General features: G+C 33.2%; 2 long non-coding RNA genes across 3 annotated transcripts in view; one reads left to right on the top strand and one right to left on the bottom strand.

The window, feature by feature from the left end:
- LOC143255873 (uncharacterized) overlaps nt 1-10,925 on the top strand; it is a 180,709-nt gene that overhangs the window by 19,854 nt on the left and 149,930 nt on the right. The window lies entirely within an intron of this gene.
- The window catches only part of LOC143255872 (uncharacterized), a 44,465-nt gene that overhangs the window by 2,106 nt on the left and 31,434 nt on the right, over nt 1-10,925 (bottom strand). The gene's annotated exons all lie outside the window — the stretch shown is intronic.

The raw sequence follows: 10,925 nt of genomic DNA, 5'->3' as shown, positions 1-10,925 counted from the left end.
AGAAAAATATACAGAAAAGGTTTTGATAAAATAATACAAAATTGGACGAGCTGGCTTATTTAATCGTTTGCAAACACCACATATTTAACTTTTCTGTTTTGTATGAGTTCTACAAACACTTTGCTATGCCTCTTTCGTCTTCCTCAAGTTAGTGAATGAAAGAACCTGGATTTCAAGTCCACAGAATTGCGTTGAAAAATAACCATCATAGCTCAACAACGTTGTCAACTGCAACATTTAATACATCGGTTAACTGAAACATACGAATCTATGCAAACTCGGTGGCTCTAAGTATTGTTGCTCTGACTGCAGAAAGATAATTTAAACAGCTGTTTTTTTTTTTATTTTGTGCAAGTTTGTAAGTAGGATATCTTCGCTAACTATCCCTAATTTTGAATAGATCAACTAAGGAAATACAGTTAGTTAACACCACCCACTGCCAATTCTTGGGTTATTCTTGTATTTGTATGGTCACAAGACGTTTTAAAATATACTAATTTTATCAGCTATTCCATTTTTTGTGATGACGAGAAACCCACTTGAAGTAAAAATGTATATCAAGACAGCTGGTATGGGTATTAACACTTATTAAAATAAAGCAAAGAACAACGTTTCGACCTTCCTAGTCATATTCAGGTTAACCTGTTCCAGTCCTTATTGAGCTATTGGTCTTTAAATAGTAAATGCTCTGTTTATTCGTCTCTTTCCGAAAACACGTAATTAAGTTACAAATTTAATAAAAGTTTAGGGAAGAGACAAACCAACCACTTGGTGGAAATGTATTGTCTGTACTTCTATGATTCTTTGAGTGCTTCAAAAGTTTCTATGTTGGTTGATATTAGAGTGTGTAATCTTGTTCGTATACATGCTGTTTGAGGGATAGCTCATGAAGCAAACAGCAAATGTGCGTTTCAAGATGAAGTTACAATAAATAGTGGGTACTCATGTATTCTCAAGACGGCTGGTGTCGATATTGAAACTTTAATTTAATTGAAGTTGTTGTTTTCAATACACGTTCCAACCGTCTTGGGAACAAATTTTTACTTCAAGCGTGTTTCTCATCATTACGAAGTGGGTATTTCAGTCAGTGCTAATGCTAACAGGACCGACTCCCCTGAAATGTCGTTAGCCCCCAAGACAATAAAGCAGATTAATCAAATTTTAGATTTGGCACCATTATATGCATCATTGCTCCCCAGTTAAGGAAAGATGGAACAAGATCTGTCTAAAATGGCAATTCTTCTTTCACGTTTAACGTTTGGTGTGTGAAACAATACATGTCTAATGATTTCAGTGATTCTCAGGTCTATTTAAATGGATTTTGCAGCCAATAACGTTGAAGATTACGAGACAATGTCAATATTCTTCTATTAGATGCGGCTGGTTCTATACATGAGCTAAAAGAATCGGCGCCAATTTTCTATGATGCGCTTAATTAACTTGTCAATTTTCCTGGTACATAAATCATAATTATAATAGAGAGAGAGGCTTATTCACTAGAAATGACGGCTTGTCTGATGGCAGGACGATCAGAAGATTGGCTAGAATGTGTCAGCTACTCTGACTGTGATGAGTAATGACTTAAATCATGGACTTCCACTTGCAGTTAAGACATCGACTTTTTTCTCATTGTAAACAATGTCATTAATCTTTGTCCAATCATGTGACAGAAAAGTCAGCACGTGAGGCTTCTACATTTGTCATTGACTTCTATCCTAGTGACAGAAACAAGTAAGTTTTACGTGGGCAGGAAAAAATGAAATGAACCGAAATAACAGACCCCTGATATGTTTGCTTCTAATTTATCATCGCGTCTAGTGATATAAATATTCTATTCCACTTAAACATCAGATGTATCACTAACTAAGTATAAGTTCACCATGATAATATCCTATATAAATTTATTAAGCTATTTACTTGAAATAAGTCATTTATGCTAAGATACAATATTCGAAATACGCGGATGATTTCAACAAAAATCTATTTAAAAAATTCAAGAGCCTTACAAGATTACGTTACGTATTATTATTTCATGAAGCGTTGATTCTTAGCCTCTTCTATTAAGCCTAATTTCAAGTAAAATGACTGAGCTTCGATTAGGATTTGAATAGCGATGATATTTGATTCATTTTTTTCTGCAAACTTTACTTTCTAAGTGGAACATGGTTAAACATATTTATAGGAGTCAAATTTAGAATGAAAGAACAATTTCCGAGTTTTGGTAATATTTTCCCAGCCGGATCTTCAATGAAAACAAACGATTTATGCATAGCGTAATTTCTGTAAAGATTAGAAAGATTTTGATGCATAGTTGTTTTCGATTCCTATTTACAACTACTAAAACTTTCCGTTTAAATACATATTTTTTTTTTTAGGATTAATAAATTCTTAAGTTATATGGACGTTTATCTAGCTTAAGTAAAGATAGACTGTTTATTCAATTTTATTACGTAGCTGTAAATTAAAGCATCAAAACATAATTAGCTTGAGCTGGAAAATAACGAAATCTAGACATTAACTTTATTGTCTAGATTAAAAGTTTCAATGTAAGCAGGTCTAATGATACACGGATGTGAAAGGTAAATGTTTAGACGAAATATCTGTAATTTTTGATGCTAAATTTAATCATATATATAACTTCCTTCAACTAAAATGGAATTAATGCACAACATAATAATCTTAATTAATCAGTCAAGTAAATGGAATATTAATATTGATGACATGCGCAATGGCAGATTCTAAAATAAAATAAATAAAAAGTGACTGTTGAAAGAAATGTGTATTCTATGTGTGAAAAGTTTTTATATTAAATAAATTGATGAAATAAAAAATAAACTACAGTTCTAACCCTATTCCCTTGTCTATCTAAGTAATTAGTGTCAAGTAAATGTACTCAATCTTTAGTTTAATGGTTTATTGTATATGAAACATCACAAATGCACCCACATAGGTATTCAATAAAAACATTTTGTGTATATAAAATAATCTGACAATACAGTCCAGAAAATTTATTTCTGACATAAGTTAGAAGACACAACCTACATTTTATTTTAAATCATCGCGATTTTTCTCTGAAATTATTAATTCTGCCACTATATACATTTTTCTATTAATATCGTAAGTGGTTTCGTGTTCCAGTGGGTGCACTTAAACTAGTAGACTGGAAGTCAAAGTTAAATTGATTTGGTTTAGCTTGTTTCGAATTTCGCGCAAAGCTACACAAGGGCTATCTATGCTAGCTGTCCCTAAATTAGCAGTGTCATTACCACCCACCGTCAACTCTTGGACTACTTTTTTACCAACGAATAGTGGGATGGATCGTCACATTATAACGCCTCCGCGGCTGAAAGGGCAATCATGTTTCGTGTGACGGGGATCCGAACGCGCGACTCTCGGATTACGAGTCGAGTGCCGTAACAACCTGACCATGCCAGGCCTAAACCAATAGAAATGTTAAGCATTTGTAAAGCAAGTTAGAATTTTAAGTTGTCTTGAAAAGTAAAGAATCTCACTTCATTTTCATTATGTGTAATTATTTCATGTTTAAGTTGTTCAGATAAAAGAAAATTTCACAGTGAAGCGCCTGTTTTATTTAGTTACTCGTAGCTTCTCGGAAAGTGTAATATTCTAATTACATATGTATCAAAAAATTATGCTTTTACCATTGGATATCTTGCATCTTTTCTATCAGTGAGCACTGAGCTTTGAAACAACCCAGGTGGCGACAGAGAGGTCATGGGTCAATCTAGGGTAACAGGGGCTGAAGTATGACATTCCACCGAATCATACCGTACTTAATGTTTTATATACATCCGTGAGTTTTCCATACAGTCTACAAGAATATGTATAATGACATTTAGTGTGCATAATATTATTTATCTTCAAGAAGTGGTGTGTGTGTGTAAAGAAACATATCTATGTGCGTGTGGTGACAAACTAGCTAGACATGAGAACTCGTTTTTATCGTCGCACGATGCCACTAATTTCTGTTTTCTGTAATATCAGGTGACGTCTGGATATATCAGACTTCAGTAACATTCTCCAACTTTGTCACATCATGTACATATCCATGTCATTTTGGTTTATCTGTGTACTGGATATACCAATTCATGATTGGAATATTGTCTTTAATAATCACAGCGCTTTATTCTCTCTACAAAGTTTCTTCGACTTTTCTTAAATATTGAATGGTTAAGTGAAAACTCAGTGACAATTATCATATATATATATATATACGTTTCACTGTTAGGCTATTTAATCATGTTTGTCTCGGTGTCATCATGTGTATCGGTAAAAACAATAGGTTTTTAAGGAGTTAATTGCAGTGAAAAATTGGGCGTTACTAATCAATTTAAAGGTAGATGAAAATCTTGAGACATAAGACACGTATGTACGAGCTAATCAATAGGGGTTGAATTATGATAGTTGGGGTCCTTCAAAACTAAGGTCCTGAAAACAGAGTAAGAACGTAGTAATAGTTCTTAACTTGACAAAAACAAACCTCCTTCCATCAGTTCTACTTGCTTCAGAAAGTACTCTTCTATAATCACAATTTACAAAATTAGAAAAACGTAGAGTCAAATGGAAAAGAAAATTGTGGTCAAAATAAACTACACAAAAACGATTATTTGATTAGAACGTCTGAGTGTATCTTAACAACCTGTCATATTCCCAGTTAAAATTGGAGCCAACTTATAAGTATTAAGCTCTGCAAAAGCAGAGGTGATTAAGATGCGACTTATTTGCAAATAATGTAATAAACTCACTTGGAAAAGGATATACTCAACAAACATTTTTTTTTAATACAGCAAAAGTACTAGCGCTTACTTGATACTGACCAATTTCAGTGTTTTCATAGAAACCGACCACTGGACCAGGGAAGAGATTTACGCATGCACAAATTGTGTATATCACACCCCTATAGAACAGGGTTATAAAAGCATGAACAAGTCAGTATGAACTTTATGCAGGAGCCTCTGTGGTATATAACTCATCTGAAAGTCAAAGATTAACATAAGTTTACTACATCCTGTCCATAAGGATATTAATAAACTGCTAAACACTTGCACGAAATATTTCTAAAACAAATGGATAAAAGTATATTCTCATCTAATTATAGAAAGGTAACATCCAATAGCTTTAAGCTGCTACATATCTTTGATCTCAATTGGTCGCGTAATATGTTTTGTTTCTTACAATTTTCCCAGACACCTTGAAAAGTAACGGGATATCATGTCTGCCTTCTTACATTAATTAATCGTATATGTATTATGTTTCCCCCTGGACTAGATAATGACACGAACAATCCTATTTATGAAATGGACTCTTAACTTTAGTTTGAAAAATTAAATCAACTGCTGTGTTTAATGTGAAAAAGAAAGGTATACAAAAACTTCGTATATCAGCTTATTTATTATGTATACTTTCTTTCAGATATTTAACTGTCACAAAAAATCGATCTGAAATGTATAATTTCTTAATCTTTAAATATTTCGTCAATAATTAATTATTGTTCCTAATAACTGTCATAATAGTGTTATTTCAATAATATATATATATATATATATTCAACAAACAACTGAAGTATATTTGGGAGCTCTTATATATTCAGCTACCACAATGAATTATCGAAAACTGATGTCATTATTTCACCTTTTCATTTCATCAATTAATATTAACAATTATCTTAGATTTATGTCATTATTCAACACGTTTTATATTCAAATAACGCGAAAAAATGTTTTGACGTGACGTCATTATTCACTTAATTTTGTATTCAAATAACACAAAGAACTGTAGTAGATTGACGCCGTTTGTTTAATCCATTATATACTCAACTATTGCATAGAATTGTTTTACATTGAAGTCATTATTTCAGTTTCTTTCATATTTATGTGTAGCACAGAGAATCGATTAGAACATTCTCGTTTTGCTGTTTATTAATAAGGAAGTAAAATCCACGAAAATTAGTTTTCACAACGGTCTGTAGAAGTGTTGTACAGTGTTGTGCACGACACATATACTTAGTATCTTAAGGCGAGAGACGTTCGTTCTAAAGCTACACAGTATATAAGTATTACTTTCTTTTTTTTTTATGATAAACCAGAACTACGTTGTATACTTTAATCAACAGATTCTTATTCTCTTATTATCCATTAATGTGTTATTCTATTACGCTTTAACAATGAGACGTTATTGTCTTATTTTACAAAATGCTAACTGCTATTTAGACATAAAGAAAACATTATTTATTCAACGTTTTCAAAGCGTTTTAATAGCTACAAAGACGTTAAATCACCCGAGGAAGGAATTGTACTAACAATGTGTTCATGATGTTTTAATTTACAACGTTTTAAGAAACAACCAAAGCATATCGGCGTTGAATTTCGAATTATTTCGTTGCATACTTTGCACTCAAAGTTCTTTGATTTTTATTTGAACATTTGTTGATTGTCGTTAATCTTTACTGAAATATTTGTTTGTTTCTTGATAAACCATCACATTGAACAGTGAGTGAGTTGTTTACATACTGTACTAATGTGCAATGTGTTAAACATGTGTATGTCATTAAGAATAAAGGAATAATTCGAAACAGTTAACAAAAATATTGATTGATAAGTGAGTAAAGAGCCATTTATAAATGGATAAATGTGTAGTAAGACAGGTAGATAGTCGGGTGGTTAGGTAAATAACAATAGAGAGAAACTAGCAACGTTTAATAACATAAAGGTTGTGGACTTAAAGTGGGATTCCCGTAATTTATCGATGAGGGTTTTACTTGGATAGTTTATTTGCACAATATGACAAACACGAAAGTAGCACGAGTGTATCACGTTGAAACGAAGTCATCTACTTCGTAGATTTTGTCAATATTGTGCTTTATGAATACCCTAGAATAACAGATGAAATACTATTTGACAAATGACCCTCGAGAAGGCAGACGCCATTTGAAGCGGTACAAATAATTCACGACGTGCGTGATGACTTCTTGCCACGCCAATAGTTTGTTAATATTCCAGCTCGGTGACAACGTGAGGCTTGCAGTATACTGAAAATACAGGGAACAGCAGCGACGGGAACGTGAAATATCGTGATGCATTTTTAATCAACCAGCGACCCGTCTCAACTGAGTGCTTTATAATGCATGAACGTTCAAAATTCAGGGAGTCGCGTGACGTCGTAGAATATGTACATATAACTTACCCTGATGTAAAGTGCAGTTATGTGAAGCTTGTTCCTATGGATGAGAAGATTGTATAGCAATATAAATATATATATATATATAAAGAAAGACCACTGCATATGAAATATATATGATAAGGGCCTGGGGACGCCTGAATGATGCTTGAAATTCGATCCTCCTACCTGTTAGTTGTATAGACAACTAACAGTCTCTAAGTGTAATTTAAATAGTTACTTCTGTTTATTACACTGAAACAGGAGCGAATTAAACATTGGCTGTCAGTGTGATTTATGAGCACGAGAGTACTGCAATTACAAATGTGTATACTATCATGCCACAACAATAAAATCTTTGAAATCAGTTAATATGGAAAGTTTTCATTTTGTGTGCGTAATTAAACCATGCTCGGTTTGATATAAGGCCTGTGCTCTATAGGCTACAAGTATACATTATTAGACAATGAAACAAAAATGGATCATTGCTGTATCGGAACTCGATTCCAAGTAAATGTGTTTCTTTTAAGTTAAGCACGAGGCTACACTGTAAGCTATCTGTGCTCTGCCCACCACTGGTATCAAAGCCCAGATTCTAGCGTTGTATGTCCGCAGAGTTAGTGCTGTGCTACTGGGGGGGGGGGTAATTATGATCCAAAGTGTTCATAGAATACTTTTTGAATCCGTAAAAGGTTGAATCACATACGATATTAACGAACTAACTATTTCAAATTGACATAATACATTCACAGATAGCCCTCGAGTAGCTTTGTGCAAAATTAAAAACAAAACAAAAAACAACAATAACATAATACATCACATTGGTTTATTTTCAAATAAGCTACTCAGACATTTTAGAAATTCATTCAAGATTTCATGAAAAAAAACAACATAAAATTTTAAGTTAATTATGAAAACACATTTAAAAGCTAATTTGACGGACATGAAATTTCAAGCACTTCATCGAGTTAGGAAAGTATATCTCGGACTAACTATCTAGTTCGAACGTTTAAAGTTAGTGCTCGACTCTAATCTCTAGGTCTCTAATTCGAATCCCATCACCGAACAGCAGTTGGACTTATAACATTACGATCAATCCCACTATTCGATACGAGTAGTTTATAAGCTATCGGTGGGTGGTGTTGCCTAGCTGCTTTATCTCTGCAATATGACTCAGAATTAGAAACGACTAGCACTTGTGTAGGTTTGCGTGCATATAAATAACATCCAAACACACTTCAAGCTATATCAAGAAAGTGTTGAGTTTATCGAGCTTTTGAAACAGAATCAGTAAATTAATGACATTTCTTCTAATTGAAAACTACATGTCAGGGAGTTAATAAACTTATGAAATATTTATAACTATTTATTAAAATTTTTATGGACTCATCAAGCGCTTGAAACTATCAATGAAATGGGGATTTTATCAGGTTTGATACAACATATGAAAGCCATGGTGATCTTGTAAGGCATAGGTAATTATGTCAAAGACCTTATGAACTTTTCAGATAATATCAATCAAACTGTAATTTTATCGGACATTTTAGAAGTATATACCAAGGCTGTGGCGAACTCTGAGGCATTTTGAACTTTATGAAGGATGTAACAAGTTTATCAGGTGTTTGGAACTATCAAATAAGTGACTATGTCATCAGGAAGTTAATGTATGCATATATATAACAATTGAGTTTGTTATAACCAAAAACAAGGCGAAAAAAATTATAAATATAAAAAACGTTGCATCAGTTGAAAGGATCCCAGAGCACAGGCTATAATGTAGAATGCACTCTAGGTTTTGGGGATGACTGACAAAGTAGGATCCACATTGCGATGGGGATACACCGTCTATCAGTATTAACCTCTATTTGCCAGTCTCATATAAAGAAATAAAGTAAAGTAAAACAAATGAATAAACTAAACTTACTAAAGGAATAGCAATAGAAATAAAGATAAAAATAACAGAAATTAAGAAAGCAAGATATGGGTGTTCAAGCACATAATGTCCCATTTTTATATTACCCTTCACTGCCTGCAGACTGGAAGGTGACCGCTCTCCAAAGCAAAGAAGAAGAAAAAATATAAAAAATGTAACAACTTGTAATATAGGATATTGTGGTGAACGTACCAAATGTTGGAACTGTGTCAAAGCCTGAAAAGAGAAACCAGGTGATCGGAAGTATACCAGAAAGATTATGTATTTATGGCGTATATGGATTTCAACGACTAAAGTATTGGTTAGTGGTGTATATTTGAATAACTCATCTATCTTAATGGAAGAAGGAAAAACAAAAAACTGATGGTTTGATGGAGCATTTCGAACTTCGGCATGATATGATATGGTATTTGGAACTGCGCAAAAAAACACAAAGAAAACTGAAGTTTGATGCTGTATTTTCTGTATTTGGAACTTCAGATTTTCTAAGAGATGAAACGACTTGATTTATTGTTTTCAAATTAGTCCCTCCCAACTGCAAGGGTTTGACGAACGCTTAGAGTAATAACTTTGTGTGTGTGTGTGTTTTTTTTTGAATTACGCCACAAAAGGATGGATTTGAGAGAATATGTGGAACTACGCTGTGAAAGAGATGTTATCTGATCTGGCTTGTGGAATTGCGCTAAAAAATAGTTTTTGAATTATGGCAAAGACGTAACGATCTTATCTGGTTTTTAGAATCGTCCCATTCAAAACACAGAAAAGATTTATTACCAAATTTAGAACAATGACCAGAAAAGCACTGATCAGGTGTCTGTGTTTTTTCTCTTTTAGTTATATAAAGGCAGCTATGTATTGTAATTAAACTGTTTTTCAGGAAAGACCATCTCGATGAATATTTAACAGGGAAAATACATATAAATACATGTGTGTTTGTGTGTGTAATTATTACGGCAGGAAATGCCTTTAGGAGACAACGCATTCGTATCTTTATATGTAGAACACACCAGTGGCACAGCGGTATGTTTACAGACTTACAACACTAGGAACCGGGTTTTGATACCCGTTGTGGGCAGAGCACAGATAGCCCATCGTGTATCTTTGTGTTTAATTTCAAACAAACATTATAAATAGAAACGAAAGTAAAGTATATTTAATTATCTGTTCTCATTTTCTCATTATCAAGGTGATTTTTTTTTAAATTTCGCCTAAGTAGTTAGCTTGCATTAATCGGAAATTAATATTAAACATAAATAGGTATAATCGTTTATATTTTAACCTTCGTATTCCCGACTTCCTTTTTTCGCATCATTTATTAACAGTGTAGTTGACATATTGCATTATATCAATTACTTTTATTTTATTTTTTTTATCTATTTTATAACTCTGTGTAATGAACTAGCCAAAAAAAATTAATAATTAGGTGAAGCAATTAATTTTTCTTGAAAAATACATAAAGTATACTAACGGTGATTAATGGAATTAATTGCAATATCTTTGGTGTGTATGTTTTTTTTCTTATACCAAAGTCACATCGGGCTATTTGCTGAGTCCACCGAGGAGAATCAAACCGCTGATTTTAGCGTTGTAACTCCGTAGGCTTATCGCAGTACCGGCGAGGAACCTTGTAATTATGGTATTTTATTTTCCTTTTTTGTTTGTTTGATTTTGAATTTCGCACAAAGCCACACGAGGGTTATCTGCGCTAGCCGTCCCTAATTTTGCAGTGTAAGACTAGAGGGAAGCCAGCTTGTCATCACCACCCACCGCCAACTCTTGGGCTACTCTTTTACCAACGAATAGTAGGATTGACCGT

This window comes from Tachypleus tridentatus, chromosome 7, assembly GCF_004210375.1.
Source record: "Tachypleus tridentatus isolate NWPU-2018 chromosome 7, ASM421037v1, whole genome shotgun sequence".
Taxonomy (NCBI): domain Eukaryota; kingdom Metazoa; phylum Arthropoda; class Merostomata; order Xiphosura; family Limulidae; genus Tachypleus; species Tachypleus tridentatus.
Note: the sequence above shows the minus strand (reverse complement) of the source record. Positions and strands in the feature narration are given on the sequence as shown.